We start from the raw sequence: 19,260 nt of genomic DNA, 5'->3' as shown, positions 1-19,260 counted from the left end.
TCCTCAGAAAAGAAGAGATTGCAATAATCTTCCCTCTCAGGAGACAGTCAGTGGAGCGTGATCTGAAATGTATATTGTTCCTATTTCCAACCTTTGCGCCGCTGTTTTCATTTATCATTCCCTTCAACTGATAAATGAGTGAAAGGATTCTGGTTTCATTCTTATTCTTATATTGTTAGTAGATTTTAATGCCCATATTTTCTTCCCCTCTTCTTCCTCTTTTATTTCTGATTCTTTTAATTCAAACCAAAATGTGACATTTATTCTTTATTAAATCTATTTTTATGCAAACCACTTTTATTGCTTCTGTGTATGAAATGTGCTATAGAAATAAACTGGTCTTGCCATATGTGAAATGAGTCTGACGGGGGGAAACGTGAGAGAAAGAATCTGAATTCATAGGCTGCAGCTATTTGAAAAGAAGCTCACCATGTAAAGAACAAGTCCCCGGGAAGATGAGAAATTAGTGGGCAAGACGACGGCACATCTCAGCTGGGGACCGTAAACCTACTGTGCAGCTGCTTTACTCCGGGAAAAAAAAAGAAAAAAAAGTTGACTTCTGATGCTTTCAGTCAGCTGATAAATCTCCGAGCGGATGCATCAGCATGTAGCTGAAAGCACAAATGTAAAGCCGATTGATGCCTCTCATGTCTTCACGCTAGGAAACATGAAGTACCGTTTGCTGAAAGTACGTAAACAAAACGTAGACAATAAACGCAAACAACAAGCTTAGCTTCAATCCACATTCAACTCAGACAATAAGAGTCAGTTTCTTATTTGCATTCAACTCCGTCATCCCTGCAACAAATGTGTGTTTACCAGTCTCCACTGCTTCTCTTTGTGTTTGCTTTTGTGCTGTTTTCTTGGTCCAAAGCACAATGAAAATGGAAATACGACAGTAGCTGCAACAACAAAACACCAAACACAATTTAACTTAATGATTTAACTTATCTTTACAAAATAGATCAAAATACAAAACAAGACAATAAGCAACTTATTTAAGTGAAAAAAAATGAATTTATTCATTTTTCTGTACTGATATTCCCTCCTATGTCAGCGGAGACCGACAGTCTTGGTTCTGTAATTTGATTGGTTCACTAATCACTTCAGGGCTAACACACGCAAAGGAACCAGTTGTGGCGCCAAACTTGTTAGCATTTGAGAACTTCCTATGTTACTGTGCGACTTTACCCAGTGTCATAATTCAAGTCAAGTCACTTGCTATCACCACAACTGGACATCTTACTCTGCGTAGACTCCGTCCTTGGTTTAATGCTTGAATAAACCAATTTTGAATAAATACATTTATAGTTTTATGAACTGGGAGGTCTGAGGTGACATTCCTGGAAAAATGCTAAATGAAAACTGACATTTTCTTAGTGCTGCAGCTTCACATTAAAAGCATTTAAATAGCGAAATACGAGTTCACTTTTGTTATGAAGTAGTGTCATTAAAAATGTGTCTGCAAAACAAGACAATGGTTATTTTGTAGTAGTAGTTTTTTTGACAGTAGATCGGTTTGAAATATTGCAGTGAGTAATGGAGCAAGGCAAGTTTATTTATACAGCACCATTCAGATGGAAATTCAAAGAGCTTTACAGAGGCAGAGAAATAGTCTGCATTAAAATTAAAACATTAAATGTCATTAAAATTCCATTTAAGAACATGAAAAAAAAAACTTGAATAATTAAAACTAAGCTGTTGAAAGGCATAAAGTGCTGTGTGCGCCACAGAGCCTCCTTTCCCCGACGAACACAAATGTACCACAGGTATTGATTAACAGTAATTGAATAAGAAGGAGCAGCCACAGTGGAGCTGTTAGATGAGGAGCTGCATGCGACAGGCTGCACGCCTCCAACATCTCAACCGGGTAAACAACTCCTGTCACTGTACCACACCATGTGCAGTGTAAAATTAGATCTCGGTTGCTCACAGAATGATGGAAAAAGCCCTGACTTTTTTTTTTTTTATTAAATGGACAATAGTTTGTTTGTCAAGCAGGACAGAGAGTGCATTTTAAATTATTTAAATCTTCTGATGCGGCATTGTGATCTTATTGTAGCCTTATTAACCGAATGCTGGTCACAGGTTTAACAGGTGAGCTGTGGCACATGTTGAGTTTATACAGTAAAATAGCAACAAAGCAGCTGTGCCCAGGATGAATCAATATCATTTACAGCTGAAGTCCAAATATCATTTTCTCTAGGGAATCACAGTTTTACTCTCTAAGCAGATTATTACTGCTAGTTTTCAGTTTATGCTTCTTAAATGCAATAATATTTTCAGTTGCGGTATTTTGCTTTGAAGTAAATTCTAATTACTGAGTAAATAAAAAAAGTCTGGACAGGAAAGTGTTAACTGAACAATGAATTAGGTGCAAAAAAAAACAAACAAACAAACAATCAAATGTATTAAATTAAAATGTTCTCACATCTCCCGAGTGCTATCTGGTCAGATAGGGTCATGAGAAGGACATGGCATCTGGTCATGTGAGTGCATCAGCCTTTACCTCATCCCTGTGATCATACGGTGTTTTCGGCGGGGCGCTGATCAGGTGGAAAAAAAAAGACTTCCATCATCCCTCCTCTAACTTGAATTACACCACAGGAATTTCCTTCCTGCAGAACATTTGAGTCAGTCACCCTGTCAGGGATTACCCACGAGACCTAGGTGTGGCTGCATGTGTTTTTGTGTTCATGCGAAAGTGTCTAATTTAAGCCTTTGCAATCACTTTACCATCGTGCCTCATGTTCCAAGTGTGAAATCAAATTAATAAGATCTTAAATCTAATTCAGGAAAACGGGCAGCTGGTGTGCCCAGTAGCATGGTGATGGTAGCTACCATTAGCAAACTTTACCTAGATATTAACAGACAGTTTGCTGATGTTATGACTAAATGTTTGACCACCAAAATCTAATCAGTTCATCCTTGAGTCCCAGTGAATGTTTTTGCCAAAGAAGTTCAATAAAGGCATCACTGAGATATCGCGTCCACGAGAATGAGACGGTCGAACGTACACAGACAGACGGACGACCTAAAAACAATACGCCAATGGTGCCACCTGTGCTTTAATATTACCGTTCTCAACCGTCCATACAGTAGCTTATGGTAAATGAGTCTCATATAACTCCACCACTGTACATTTCAGCAGCTCCTCAACATATTGTTAAACCATAAGCAGCGTCACACGCAGCATGTGTGAAATGTGTGTGCAGACTTTGTGTTAACTATAGTAACCACACCACTTTTTTTTTTTTTGACAAAGTGCTGACATGCAATATGAAAGTACACCTGTGTTTCCATTTTGGGCTGCTGATGGAGCCGGGGTGTTGATTGGACAGGTGCAAGCTGGTTGATAGTGTCACTGAAGTAACTGGTGGTTGTAGAAAGAGAGAGAGAGAAAAAAGGAAGAGATTGCACAGATGGTAAAGAGGGAGATATACGGAAAAACAGGGAGTGGAGGAGGAGCACGCCTGTGCATATGGGAGTATGTGTGTTTGTGATACAGTAATGTCTTTGACTCTTCAGTCCTCACCAGGATCCGCATTGATTGAACAATTCTAAACCAATTAACTGAAACCAGTAGGGAGGCTACACAGAGCCGCTCTGCTCTTGTCAATAATATATAAATGAGTCAGTCATGAGACAGTTCACTGGGCTCTGGTAAACTTGAGTGTGCTGTAAACAAGCTGGTCTCTCTTCACGAACCAGGCTGTTTTCACTTGTCAACAAATCCAAAGAAAAGAAACCTCTGTGACCTGTCCACCTTTGAGTGCGAGCGGTCGGTGTAAACACTTGATTTCTGACTCGGTCGAACTACATGTTTTACAAATTAGTTCGGACAGATTATAAACTCATTCCAAAGAACCATCCAACCCCAAATGTGTCATCCATTACCAATGTAAAATATACAATTAGCTAAACCAAAAGGAGAAGCTAGTCACACAAATACACTGTAGCTAGCTCCAAGCTATTTACCTGAGCTGTAGTCTTTAGCTCTTCATTTACCTCTTTATCCCCCATTGTTGTTTTGGTCATTTCATAGTATTTTCTGACAGCAACAAGAATAATGAATAAGCTTTATCCTTTTTGTATTATGGGATTAATACCTTCTCTCTGGAATCTGCCATTCCCCTGTACAGTAAGTGGTATCACCTGTGTCTTCCGGGTCGGTGATGTCTGAAGTGAGTTCTTCAGTAGTTGCTCGGGGTTGCTCAGCCAAGACAACACAGTAGAGGCTTGGGGACAACTTTGTGAATGTCCTTGCGTGGCTCAGCCGGAGCCCTGACTTGACCCCGATCGAACATCTCTGGAGAGACCTGACAGAGCTTGAGAGGAAGAGCAGAAAATCCTAAAATTCAGGCGTGCAAAGCTTGTTGCGTCATAACCGAGAAGACTGGAGGCTGTAATCACTGCCGAACTTCAAACAAGTAAAGGATCTAAAGACTTGTCAGTGTGATGTTTCAGTTTTCCCGTTTTAAGTAAATTGCAAAAATCTCTTAAAATGTCTGTTTTCACATTGTCACTATGGCGTATTAAGTGTAGAATGATGAGGGGAAAAATACATTTAATTGATTTTAGCAACATAACAAAATGTGAAAAAAAAGAGGAGGGGTCTGAATACTTTCTGAATGCACTGTATATGCACATTGATACTTTTCAGATGAAGCACACAAATAATTTTTGGTTAAAACAGCAGTAGGTGACTAGTCTGCAGGTATGTTTTCTACACATTTCACCTCAAAAAGAAAAAGCATGAGTCTTATGTGGTAATCTTAGTTTTGACCTGAGGATGTTTTGTGACTATGTTCCTGAGCCTCTCCAGCTTCAACTGGCAGCTGCTGGAGTTTCATCACAAGGATGGATGGAGATTGAATGAGATCTTAACTGGCATTTTATCTGGGTTCTCTTGTGAATTTAAAATGTAAGTATTGCTCTCTCACAGTTCACAGAACCGTTAAAAACAATGCATAGGCTTAGAGCTTTGACCCGAGACTGAACCTCTACTGAAAGGCTCCATTAAAGGTGTTAAAGCAGGCTGGAGTGAGTAAGTCGTGCAAAAGGGACAATAATGTTGGATGGAGCCAAATGGTTCCACCGATGATGGACCAGGTCTCCTGTGGATTCAGCTGCTCCCAGTTAATGACACCTCTAGAAGTAAATGGGAATCATACAATATTATGTATCAGAGAGGTATGCTAGGAATGAAATCAATCTTTATTTTTAAGTGGAAGCTGCCAACAGCATATCACTGCAATTTCAGGTGTGTCAGGTTTTTTTTTCCCCCCACACTGGAGGGGACGGATTGCATGGAAACGTCTAAAATATAAACTGGAGTAGTCGCACTGTGTCTCTGTCAGCGGAGTCCCTCCAGGTAAAGGTGTGGAATCGATAACTCTCCTTACATCTGATCACAGAACAGCTTTCCCGTCCCATGAAGAATCTGTTGCCTGTTTACATGCATCATGTGATTTACTGCCCTCTTGTGGTAGCAGCAGGGTATTCTCTCTGAACGCTAGCTATGTCTGAAATCACTCACTTCTCCCCTATATAATTCACTATATGGTGAGTTTGCTATTTTGTAGTCCTGTCCGAATATATTAATATTAATAATTACTATACCCCATAGAGTGGACTCATAGTATCCCACAATGCAGCGTGAAAAGTGGTGTACAACCAATGGTCGCTAACCAAGCTGTATATACCGCCATGCATTCCGCTCTCGATGAGAGACAGAACAACGGTGCAGAGAAAATTACCAGAGTAGTATCCACAACCGCTGACTCAACTGCTACTGTTCTGACATCAGTTATGATATCGAAGCACTACACATATGCGCAGACGTGTGTTGAAACAAAACTTTGTGCGTTAAGCTTGAAGAGGCAGCGATGGCTCCGTCTGAGAGCGAGGGATGACAGTTGATCAACAACATGTTAATTGTTCCACTGAAAATTAATTAATAATCACAATCTCTTCCTCTAGGTTCAGACTAATTGGCTTGATCATCTGGCAAGGACTAATGAATTAATTCAAATTCAATTGACATACCACTATCAAGTCATCTGCCCTTACTTTAACTCAGTAAAGCTGATGTCTGATGAAAGGCTGTGAGCTAAAGCATTTATTGAAGTGAATCTGAAGAGACGTATTCCTCCCCTCTTGCCAGCAGCAGTGGTGTACACTGAGTCCTCCATCAGAATATGAAAGCTCACCTATGTGAAACAGTCTGCTGTTGTGTAAATGGATGTAGAATTGAAACTTGGTTTTACTGTCACTCACCATTACGTCTGAGTGTCTGAATTCTGAGCGTGAAACTGGAACTATAAAGCAGTGTTTGTGTTTTCACTGCTAATATTCCTTCAATGTGGTGCATTGCATTTTTATACATGCAGACAGTGCAACACTACAGCTGCTTGAAAGTAGTTCAAAAATTCAACCCGGGAATAACATCAGTCTCAGTGATACACAAGTTGTAAATACTCCAGTGTGCAGTGTATTGCATTTTTAAAAGTGTGACCCCAGCTGCACCGAGCAGCTAAACAAGATGAGCTTTTGTTTATGCCAGAGACCATGACGGAGGCTGAGATCACAGGATAAAAGTCCATCCTTGATGCAGCAGTCGATCTGGTCTTAGAACAAAGGACAGTGTCTCACTTGTTTCTGAACTCAGTGTAATGAATGATGACACAAACACTTGAGGCAGCTCCACATCCACAAACATGCGCCTCGGCAGGAAAGCTGATTCTCTGTGAGGTGGAGGGTCAATCACCTCAGTCATTACTTTCATCCACTTTTCTGCCCATGACCTGAATGTTATGTTTATTTTTCCCGGGTACTGGTACGGTGCTCGCGTAATACTGAGTGTTGTATGAGGTTTATACTACGCAGTTCATTCATCACATAAGCGCCCACGTCACTGTTGCAGCCTTATACAAAGGCACGCAAAAAAAAAATGGAAATCACATCCGCTTGGAGCGAGTTACAGAACAATAGACACTTCATCTTTGCCTTCACTTGTTTAGTAAACTGCTCAGGGTTTCAGGGTGACAGGGGTTGAATTCAATCCCAGCATGCATCTGGAGAGAGACATCTTGCCAGTCCGTCAACGTACTGAAGAGCGAGCTCAAAGTTCGGCTGACAAGGGTTAAAATGAACTAGTTCATGTTCATGGTTCACAATTTTGAATTTGAACTAAGTTCAAAGTCCAAAAATAAATGAAGTACTTCACGTTCAATTCTTCTGTTTATAAAAAAAAATGTTTCCTAGTAGAACCTCCTGTTACCCGTCTATCCCAGCCTCACATCACTGCCCCTTCTCAAAATATACCAATCACTATAGAGTCACAGACAGAGATTTCTTTTAAAAGCCAAGAAAAACCAATGTGAGCATAAGTTGTTTGTATAAATGCTGTGAGTGTGACTCAGGTGGAGGAACCTTGCGGCTGTTGGTTCATGGTCTCACTCTTTCTTAGCGACTTCTTGTGATCATCATTCACTCAGATATTTCAAAAGACCGGTCAGATGCTTCAACTCGATGTCATGTTTCAAATCCGTTAATGATGTCGCCATTTATTCAGTGGTAGTATTGTTCATACTGCCGCTGTGGCTATGTGGCTATGCATGTCAGAAATAATGACAGCCAAGAATAAGGTGTTAAAACAGAGAAAAGTTTTATCATCTTTAAAGGAGAAACTGTCCATTGGAGAGGAACACGCCTCTCATTTAGCTCCTTGTCACTTTCTGATGTATGGAGGGAAATCAATGCACTCCTGTGGAAATACCTGTTTCAGCTGCTAAATGCTACACGATGCTGCACGGTGCAGTTAGTGTATTGAACGAGTCAGGGTCAGGGGAAGGTGACAAATACAGAGTCTTATAGTTTTCATTTTACAACCAACACTAAATAACGTCTCGGTCTCATTGCCAGAGGCTGATTTATATGCATGTACTGTACATTTGTCATGTGTTGGCGCACGGGGAAACTGGACATGCAGCATTTCTTCCCTGCACAACTGTTTAGAATCAGTTAAGATGAATCATTTGTTATTTAGAGAAATACACATAATAGGATAAATTTAGCCTGTAATTTGCAGCTGCTGTTTCCCTGTAATTTCTCAACGGTGAAAAACAACAACACAAGACTAAAGCTGCACTGATTTGGTTTGCAATAACCTTCCACTCGTCTTCATTGTGCGCACCTGTAGATCTGGTTCTAAATCCGTTTTCTCTGACGTACCTCGTGTATTAGCAGCAGAAAATTCCTCCCTTCCTTATGTCTAATGTATTAATAAGAATAAAATTAAGTTGATACTTTATGTTTTTGCAGAATGTCACTGAGGGAATTTCCTAAGAATGAATAATGGGGCAGATGAGGGTAAAATTCTTGTCTCTCATTGGCTATTCCTGCTCTGGCCATACATACTGTTAATCATTATAACGTAAAGTTGCTCTTAGAGGTTCCTCCTACACTTCATGGTGAGGACGTGTAGTGTGTGGAATAAGATGGGGTTTCCCGCCTTAAAGCCACTGAAAATCTGGTTTCAAATCTGGAATATTTCACTATAACATTAAAGGTCCCACATAGTATAAAGGTAGATTTCCATGTCTTTTTTGATTATAAAGCAGATCTAGGTTCTATATTAATAATGTGAAAGTATCCACAGCCTGTATTCAGAAACTGAGCCCTAAAACGAACTGTCAGGACTTCTGTCATCACTCTCAGCCATGCCCTAAGCCCCGCCCACCTGGACCCACCATCCAACTTTGCAGGATTTTGGTGTTTACCTGAAATCTGCTACATTTTTTACTGGATCACTCATAAATGTTCATGACTAAATAGGCAACATTTTGGGGGAAAAAAAGATGTTATGTAATATGCATTCGCAGGTTCAACACTCACGCAGCTACTTTGATTCAAACGTTGCAAAATCCAACTGGTGCACAGAAGTTTTAAGACGAAGTAAAGTAATTCAAGCTGTTTTGAAAATTATAGATTAATTGTTCATAGTAGAGTATGAGTTGTGTGCGCGTGTGTATGTGTGTGTGTGGTCGTGTGTATGTGTGTGTGTGTTCTTTGTCATGTTTAAAATGGCTCCGTGAAAGTTTTTAATTTCCTAATCCCTCAGTAGTCACTCAGTAAACCACATCTTTATCTTTCCCTGAGATTCAATCAGTGTCTGCAGCAACGCTTCAGCAGAGAGCAGCAGCTCTGCAACAGACAGCGGGTGGTCAAGTCACACACACATGCAGCAGGAAATCTGACAATTTCCTTCCAAAATAAAGGTTATATTATATATTGATATTTTTATATGAATCTATAATCTATAGTCTGCATTACTTAATACTTGCATGTATTAAGTAAACTTCTTCTAGCAGAGTATTTCTACACTGTAGTTAAGCAAAAGATCTGAGTTCTTCTCCCACTACCGATAGTCAATGGCCTCTGTTGCCTTATATTGATGAAGGTGGGATACAACCTGCTTGAAGGTTGCTCAGCTTTGTTACCTTGTATTGCAGCTCTGTTTTGCAAAGGGTCCCTGTGTTAGAATCTGGTTTAAGACTTTGATTATTTCAGTTTTAATGTTGCAACATGCAATTTCCTTTATTCATTTGTGTTGTGTTAAATTACCACACAACAAATCTGGGGTCAGGTGTCATTCTGGCGCAGGAAACCGGTTCACAGGAGTCCAGCAGCTCAATGGAGAGTCAAACTAGCCCTAACCACAAATGTCCCCCAAAAGCCTCTGCAATGCAAAATATAGATAGATAGATCCTTTATTTATTCCCTAGGGGAAATTCATGTGTCCATTAGCTCATTGTTGACTTTCAGTCTAATGAATGTTTTATTCAATTTGCTTTTTGTTCCTTAATGAGCCTTAAATATAATTTGAATCCTGAAATTAGAAAAACTGAGTCATCATCGGTGCTGATCAATAAACCAATCGGTCCCTGGGGATCTAAAGGCATTCTCTTCTGCTGCTGCTTTATTCACTGTGAAAAAGCTTTCAGAACAGACAATTAGTCCACAGCTTTGCGAGGAACCGCTCAGTCCCAGAGAGGGTTAATGTGAAAACATGAGAGAGAGAGAGAGAGAAGGGGGTTTTATTGTTGAAAGATTTGACCGGAAGTTGCCGTTCTTTTCACTTGATGGAGCTTATTGACTAACGCGCTTCAACAAAATGATCCCTGAAGTCAGACATTCAGACCTGATGCTTCTGCTCTCATGTGGAGGCTCAGAGGTAAAGTTGATCCACACGGATATTTTTCATCATCAGGACGCGAAGTGACTTTTTCCCTCCAGCTTTTTTCTTTTCTTCTTCTCCTTCTTGTTCTTCTTCTTCTTCTGACATCGGAACAGTTTATTTGTGGCGGTTAAACTCGTGCTCGTGATGCCCGGTGACCGATGACCAAAGGGTGAGTGATGAACCAAACCCCCTAGTATTTATTGTCTCGTGTCTTCCTCCCACAGTGAGAACAGTTCATACACTTAACACGTAAATGTTAATAATGTTAACATCAACATGTGTGAACATGACACGTCTTAATGTTTGAATGATCTCCCTGCTGAAACTGAACGATGTTGTTGTGGCTTCATTAAGTAGGAAGACTTTTCTCTTTAAAAAAAAAATAATGGTAATTTTATTCGATTTTGTGCACGACATTTACCTTAAAGTCAAATATTTGAATATTTAAAATGTGTCCCCGTTATTTTGCTGCTTCGTTTTGTTAGATAAACCTTTATTATATTAAAAACATGTAAATGCTGTTTTCCCATTGTCTAGTGTCCAAAATCGATAGTAGATAATTAACATAAAATAAAATAAGATCGTTCAATTAAATACTGCCAGCACGTTTATTTCATAATGTATTAGAAGAAATATATATAATATTTTGATGCACATGTAACAAACAAGGTGTGATTTTCTCAGCTGAGTTTCCTCCCTCATTACTTGGGGTCCCACAGAGCTCCCAGCTGCATGTGTAAAAATACTGATAACATGGCACATTCATAAGATATGTATTTTGTTTAATTTTTATTGACCATATGAAAACCTAATAAATATAATCCAGTATGTAAGTAAGAAAAAAGATGACACTTCCCTTTGCAACGAGGTGGTTTATAAAACAAAATACAGAAATGAGCATAAAGCATTGTTACGAAACCAAGTATTTCAAGTTTATATATGTCACATGGGCTATATATTTGTTTGCAAAACAAATTACAGTATAGCCTCATATTTTATCCTACAGAGTGTTGTCAGTTATGTTTGGGGGCAACAGGTCTAACTCCCTGTTAAACCCCTCATTAATAAATTGTTGAAAACTCCAGAAACCCAACAGCAGTGTCGTGTAAGAGCAACATCAACACCAATCCCAGATATAGAGTCCATGTAAATGCAGCTATGGTAAGTGGGAGCAGAAACACGTGTAATTATATGTCATTTTCTGTAGCAGGTAATTAAATCAGGTGATCAGTTCGAAATCGTGTTGAAAGGCAATTCTCATCAACCAGGAGAGGTCATGTTGTATAAACCTCGTAAAACTATGCAAAGTATGTTTGTATTTTTGCTGATCTGGATTCATCTAACAAATCAAAAGGTTGAATTGAAGATCAGTAAAAGCTACGGCAACAAAACACAGTGTTCCTGAGATAAATATAGATTTTTGATGACTAGAGGGATATTTCAGTTTTAAACTCTTTACACACTTTATGTATTTTAATTCAGTATTTTGTGGTAAGAGATGTAAACAGTCCTAACACAGAAATACATCTGAGATACACTTTCAGAGTGTACTGCATGACCTGCATTAAAAGTTATTGATTTTATAATCTGTATTATATGTAATAGTAGTGTGAGAAACAGAAACATTACCATTTTGAATGATATGAGGAAATTTCAACCTCATTTTCTTATAATAAATCTGCCAGCGCAGTAAAAACTGTGTCTTCAGACAGTTTCTTCCTTTGAAAACATTTTGTTTAAAACGCTCTCGAAAAAGAGAGCGTAGTTTGAAAGCAGAAAAGAGGGAGACATGTACTTGAAACGCGGGGATTTGTGGTGAAAATAGGTTTGGATATTTAAACTGCGCCGTCAGATTTAAAGATTTAATATAAAAACTGTCAATTTCATGCAAATATGTGCATGAAATTTTCCTTAAAGTCAGGCATTGGGGTTGTAATTCACCGCACTCTCGAAAAAAATTGTCCCACTTAAACTTTGCAAACCATTGTCCACTTGCAAATATCCAGACGAGAGAAGCTCCACATGATTTATATAAATACTGCCAGCACACAAAGAACTATAACTACAGAGGCTCAGTTAGTAAGTAGAAGGACAGCAAGTAGGAATCTTTGAATCTTGTGTTGGAAAAAGGCTGAAAGCAGCTGAAAAGTTATTGTTGTTCATTTGCGAAAAATCTTTCTGGGATCTGTTTGAATCAGCTGCTTGTGCCGTGGAAACATTTCCAAGTGCTTCCCAGGTCAGTTTGAAGCATGAAATGTCAAATATCATCACGGTTTGGCTGCAGCAAAATGAAACGTGATGAATATATGTACAGAAACAGAACAGTTTTAGGTTTTAGGTTTTAATTTCCCAAAGCATGACGTCAAGGCCAAGACGTGTATGAATAACCTGCAGCAACCAGACACGGGTTGGTGCTTAAACATGGTTTAATGGCTTGTTTCACACTTACCCTGATAACCCACATAATGATCATTGAACTACTTATCGGTTCATCCTGAAGTATCAATAACAACATGATAGTACAAAGCACAAAGTGAAATTTAATATGAAGATATATGGTCTCATGGTCACCGGGCATCCCCCAAACAAGTAAAATGCAAATGTGAAGGCACTTTAAGTTCATTAAGAATTGCCTTTCTCGTCATAATTCAGACGCTCATGTAATTAACTTAACTTAACCGATATTAGAGTTTCACCAGCTTAATTTCCTTTAACCTTTTGAGTGATTTCAGAAGTGTGTGGTCGCTGTTTGACTCATTGGCAAGATGCCAAATGTTTCTGTGTGAAAAGACAATCCAAGCGAAGTGCATCGAAGTTGGAGGAGAACTGCTTTGAAGTGGATTGTTAGCACATAATTAAGTCAGAGCAGGTGATGACTTGACTTTATAATTAAGTCAAGTGATAGAGTAGCCAAACAAACCAAAAATAAAGTCTGTATTTAAATACTTCCCTTTTTGATTCATTTAACTCTCAAATATCTTTGTGTGTAAATTTCATCCCGGAGAAAAACCAGCTGGATTAAATTTAAAAGCCTTTTCTGTTCTGCCAAGAAAAAAAAAAAAAATTTGGAGGAATACTGAATCCTTCTGAATCCATTTAAAAGTAGTCAAATTGAATTATATTGACAGACGTGACCGGATGTGACACAGATACAATAAGATAATGATAAATTAATTTTAGAAAGTTGGAAAAGTTGGATTGGGTACAAGAGATTAGAGAGAGGCTTCGGCAGGAGTCGCACGCAGCTGTGTAACAAGTTTGACTTTAAAGACTCAGATAAACATATGTCTGTGCTGGAGAATGAAGATGCTGATTTTCTATATTTTTTGTTATTGTCAGCAAATCTCATGAATAGACCAAAGACATGTGTTAGTCTAACTCTTAACACTTTTTTACGTGCCCCTGTTTGTGGCCCCGGTCCAATTGGATCCTACTAAAGATGTTTTTTTTTAAAGATTTTTTCTCACACGTGTGTGAACTTCTAGCTGAGGTGTTAAATGTCTGCTGCGTTGTTTTCAACCTCACCTGCAAAAATGTGCGATTTCGCTTCACCTTCCTTGTTTTTCCATCGTCATATTTTATCACAGTTTTTAAAAAAAAAAATCAGTTCATTTTGAGATTCAGTAAAATTTTCCCATAAACCTTCTCAACGCTGTTTGACCACACCGATCAAACTGCATGAGTATGAGGAAAGATCAAATAAAATTTAATTATTAATGACTCAAGCTCTCATTTTACAGCTGCAGGGGCGTAAGGTGGGAAAATAGTTTTGTTTTCTCCATATTCAGTTTTGTAATCATCACTCCAGGAATAATGACCCAGGTAGCTTCTAGATGTTATCGTGAATGTATTGAGATTTCTCTCTTTGTTTCTTCTCCATTTCTGTTAAATTGTGACCATTCAGCTGTGTTTCCTGTGTGTGCTGCTCTGTTCAGTTCAGCTCTCACCACAAACACCCCAGACTTTCCCAACGTATTGAATATGTGATGCGTACTCTTTGATGTAGGGAGTGTTTTGTATTCCAGGTCACATCCGTATATGCAGATATCAGAGAAACTGATCCCCCTTCAGATGTTTGATCGAGCGCTGTAGGCAGCGCTGCTCCAAAGTGTTAGATGTTGCCCCTGCATCAGGTTCAGGCCCTCGTTTCCAGCCACATTACACCGTCATGTTATGGACCATGGCAGTCTAATGTGTTTAGTCTCCTAACCGGACTTATAAAATCCACTGTGGAAAAAGCAGCCCTCTCTTTGAAAAACATTCTGACTTCTTAGCTGCACAGAAAAGGAAACAAAACCTGGATTTTCCTTCTTTTCTTTGACCATGTTCAGATCTGTGTTGTAACCTTTGTCTCATTCTTTTTCGGCATTAACATAATCTCCTGTGACGACACTCGTTCTGAAAGAAATCAAAGCCTCTTTTGAGATAAAGCATCCTTGAAATGACAGAATTTATAATCTATTTACCTGTTCCTTTTTAACCTTCATGCTCTGTGTTGGGTGATTGATTGGATTAACTGAGAAAATATAATTGACGGTCGCATTTCTAGCCAGTGACCGTCAATTTTGCCAACTAAATAAGCTGTAGCTCTAGCTGCAGCTAGCTGGGTAGATGAGTTAACGTTAGCTTTGTGATTGTACTGTTCTGAAACACAGACTAAAGCTAACAGGTCCCAGGCAGAAAACCTTAGCAGTGTCTCCTGAAATAGTGCCCCTTTTGGTGGTACACATACTTGACCTTGGTTGTCACGGTTACAACAATAAACACTCAGACTCTGGACTCTTAATATCCTTAAATATAGTGGCAAGTGAGCCCTTTACCGTTACCTGCATTAATGTACACATTTGACTGAAAATGTGGTAAAATCTTCATCCAAGATTATGTATCTTACAATTATGAGCAAACACAATCTGTTTCAACGAATATCTCACAAAGCATTCTCTAAGAGCTGTACTTGACTTGACGTAGAAACTTTTCAGATGAGGAGAAACGTCTTCAAGAACCTTGAGCGAGTCCTTTAGCCTTGCACAGCTCTTAGGGATACCATGACCTGGGTGATTGAGCGTCTTCGAAGACACACAAAGCATTGTATTGTTCCTGTCCATACTGAAGAGACAAATGGTCGATGAAGGGAGATGATTTGGTTCCGTGGCTAGTCTCCCCTGAAGTGGGTGGCCAGCTGACTCTGAAAGTGTAACTCAGAAAACTGAACCCCAGAGTAAGAGCTGAAGTCTTAGAAAAAGCATTGGAACTGATAACATCTATGTTTATAAGTCGACCATACACAAATGGTGCATGGTTGAATGTAGCATGGTGTCCACAGATGAAGTCGCTGCTCTGAAAAAGACAATCACTGCAGAAAAGCACATTGAAACTCCCCAACACAGAAAATGTTTTCTTTTACGTGGACTGATACGACTAAGGTCGAATTGTTGGGGAAGAACATGCATCAATATGTAAAGTGTAAAAAAAGCACTGCATACCAACATGAAAACGTCATTGGAGTAAATGTACTACAGAATGACTTAAACAGAAAAACGGCCTTTTGGAGTCGGAGCCCAGACCTTAATCCAATAGAGATGAAGCAGTTCTGTAGGAAGAACAGTCCCAAATTCCTCTTGAATGTTGTGCAGGTCTGATCAGCAGCTACTGGAGGCGCTTATGTGAGGTTATTGATGCCAAAGGAGGTTCAACCAGTAATAAAATCCAAGGGTTTACTTATTTTTTCTTCCACCAGTACTGTGAATATTTAATTGAACTGTGCCATAAAAATGCAAAATTATCTTCCCTATGCTTGTGACACATTTTATGACTGGTTAAGCAGAAAAACAGGTAATTCAATTGGTTTACAAACTTTCTCTTGGCACCGTCACTCGATGAACGCTGGATCAGATGCCAGGAGGTGGCGGTATCTGAGAGTATTCATAAGAATGTATGCTGAGCGGTTCGCGGTGTTTTGCACGACAAAGTGAAAAGCTTTGTCACACACAGTGACATTTCATAAAGAAAGATGACGACCGGTCTCATTGTAATGTCTGTAAAATGGTCATTTCAAGTAAGGCTGGATAGTCTGGCAATATACTGAAAGATCTGTCTATATAGAGTCCACTACTGAGGGTCCGTTTATACTTTGTGGTTAGATTCAGAGATCATAAAACAGTTGGGTTGACATTCGAAACCCTTGATGACCTACCTTTTTGCCCACACAGAAAATTGATCAGGAATAATTAAGGGAATCGATACAGCATCGTATTGATAGAAAAGGTTCCTTTTCATGGTTTTCTCATGGGAGTGAGTGCTCTCCCTGCAACAAGCAGTTTTACATTCATAAGAGAGGACATGCTGCTCACTCTTGACTTACTCTCTACTTGATTAGTGGAGTGCATTTCAAGCCTTTGCCTGTTCATTTTTAATCAGAAAAACAGTGTCTGTCTGGAAGAAAGGACGACCATTAAAAGATCAAAAAAGCGACAGTTTGCGCTGAAAAATGATGATGGACAATGTAATTGTAATATGACAGATTAACTGTGAATTACTACCCAAATCTACATTTCCTCTCAGCTTTATTAAGTGTTTTCAGTCTGTTCTGTTCCTGGTCATATTTAATGTCCAGCTCTGATAAACTGACTCAGTGTTGTTTTTGTAGATTGTTCTGCTGCATTAAGTCACACACAGAAATGCTCCAAATGCATTCATACTTAGATTTAAAAAAAAAAAAAAAAATTATTCATGACTTACAAAGCTTTGCAGCTAAAAATCAACACATGATGAGAACATGCTACTTGGATTTGAGGTGCCACAATCTTCATACAGCAAAAAAATTACATCGAAATAATAGAAAAAACAAAAAAACCCTGAAATATTTAAATATATATTTAAAGTTCCTCTCAAGACATGTTTTAATATTTTGTTTAACATGGTTTTCACACATCAAAAGTGAATAAAAGGAAGACAGGGGCTGGAGGCACTTCTACTCTCACTTCCTAATTGAGAGATCTGGATCAGACCTTGTGCCCTGCAGCAGGAAACATCAGACAGACTCAACCACATGTTTGACCCTCAGTCAGATCCAGACTCAGATGAGGAGTCTGTCGTGCAGCAAAATCAGAGACTAGCAGACGGACGAGAACAGTTAGCGCAGCAGTAGTAGCGCATCTTTTATTTGTTGTTTGTTAGCTTGTTAGCTTGGCAATGGCACACACAGTGTTGGCGATTGTGCTAACGCAGATTCTCGCGCTCTGCACTGACAAGGTTTTAGGGTTTCAGGTTTATTTAGCCATAGGATTGGTTCCTTAGGTTTGTGATGTATGATGTCTTGATTTTCATCAGAGGGGATCTTTGAATATAATCCTCCTTGGAAAAACAATGTTCAAGTGTTATTAGCATAAGCTGTCATGTACTGGTCTGTAGACAGTTACACAGTTAGCTGAGTGACAGACATTATTCACTAACACACACATGACTAATAACCAAGTCACATAATAATCTCCTGTACTGTGATTTTTTAGCGCATATGAAAAAACATTTTTCACCAAAAAATGCCCTAAAGGTTGGCGCTTTAATTATTGTCATAAAACAGATAAACTGGCAAAAGCTTTATCAACACAATGAGGATTCATCATCGGATCTGTAAGAGTAATATCCCCTGAGGACATGTGGTGATTCATGTTAACTGCACAGGCAGAAAATGGGTCCTATTGTAATGTATTTTGACCGCACTGGTGATTTAAGCACTTACCGGTAATTGTAATTATCCGTATCATAGTGCTCCTCTGTTAGAGGTTGTGATTAACAAGATTAATTTCTGTAGGTACCTGCTGCATCACTGTGCAGGCAGCAAATCCTCAGCATGTGGTGCTTTTTGCTCTGCATGGGTAAACTGAGGAGGAAAGTCTTATAAGCCGAAAGCCTGTGCTTTATATGAAAGAGAGGACAGACTATGAAGTTTTCTAAATTAGAGGATAAAATAACTCTTAACATACATGTTAGAAAGAGGCAGGGAACACATGCAATTTCTTAATGTGACAATGAATGTCTTCTGGATAAAGAAGAGGTCATCTAAGATAGAAAAATAAAAATATCATTTTAAGAAAGTGGCTTAAAATGTTTTGTTCTTACAGCCAATGTTAAGCACTTAATTTAGACAAAAGAGCATGGACTGACCTAGTTAGAGATCAGGTGGCTCCGGGGGAAAGCACAATCATTGAATAATTGTCTATCTGTGGATTAACTTTGATCGGACTTAAAAGTGGAGCCTTGAATTCAACCGAAATCAGCTGCACACAATTAAATGAACTGAAAGAATGAAGTGAGTTGGTCTTGTGATCCTGGATGCACAGGATTTCACGGCTCATACTTAAGACTCGATCAATAACATCTTAATTCTATCAAGATGGACCCTGTTGCTGTAGGTAATTCCTCTTCTCCATAAATACTGCCTGTACAATATGACTTTCTAAGCAGGGCTGGGAATAAGTTTGGTTGTGGTTTATCTGTTAGTGTTTGGAACTTGTAGTGATATCCCAACAGAGAATTATTACCCAGGAGCACAACAGAGCACTTATAAGCTAAAGAGCCAGACATTTCTCTCTCTTGGTTGAGATAAAAAGCAAAGCTAAAAGGAGTGAATATGTAACAGGCTATAATAATAACAAGCAATTTTATAACGATAATCTGTCAGTGTTATGAATTTGAACAAAACGAAACAAAAACAAACAAATTATAATAATGACCTTTGCCTATGAACTCACTTTCTTGTCAGTAATTCAGGTATATGAGACCATATGCAGGGTTTGAATTACGGGGGGTATTGGGGCCGATTAAGATATGGACCCCCCCCCCCAAAAAAAAGAGGCAAAAACAACAATCCGTGGGGTTTGCAACATCTATATATTTTTCTAACCTGTAATTAAAACTATTACAATATATTTCCTATATTCCAGCTTGGAACAATCCTGTGATACGATTTCAGACACCCCTTAAGTGGACCGTACCATTTCCTAACCCCTCACGTTAAA

General features: G+C 38.9%; 1 protein-coding gene across 1 annotated transcript in view; it reads left to right on the top strand.

Moving 5' to 3' along the window:
• Positions 1-10,162: 10,162 nt before the first annotated feature.
• Positions 10,163-19,260, top strand: part of opn5 (opsin 5) — a 56,648-nt gene continuing 47,550 nt past the window's right edge. The window contains exon 1 of the mRNA XM_056363531.1: positions 10,163-10,412. The gene's annotated coding sequence lies outside the window, so the exon portion shown is untranslated. The remainder of the gene's footprint in view (positions 10,413-19,260) is intronic.

This window comes from Seriola aureovittata, chromosome 19 (assembly GCF_021018895.1).
Source record: "Seriola aureovittata isolate HTS-2021-v1 ecotype China chromosome 19, ASM2101889v1, whole genome shotgun sequence".
Lineage (NCBI taxonomy): Eukaryota > Metazoa > Chordata > Actinopteri > Carangiformes > Carangidae > Seriola > Seriola aureovittata.
Note: the sequence above shows the minus strand (reverse complement) of the source record. Positions and strands in the feature narration are given on the sequence as shown.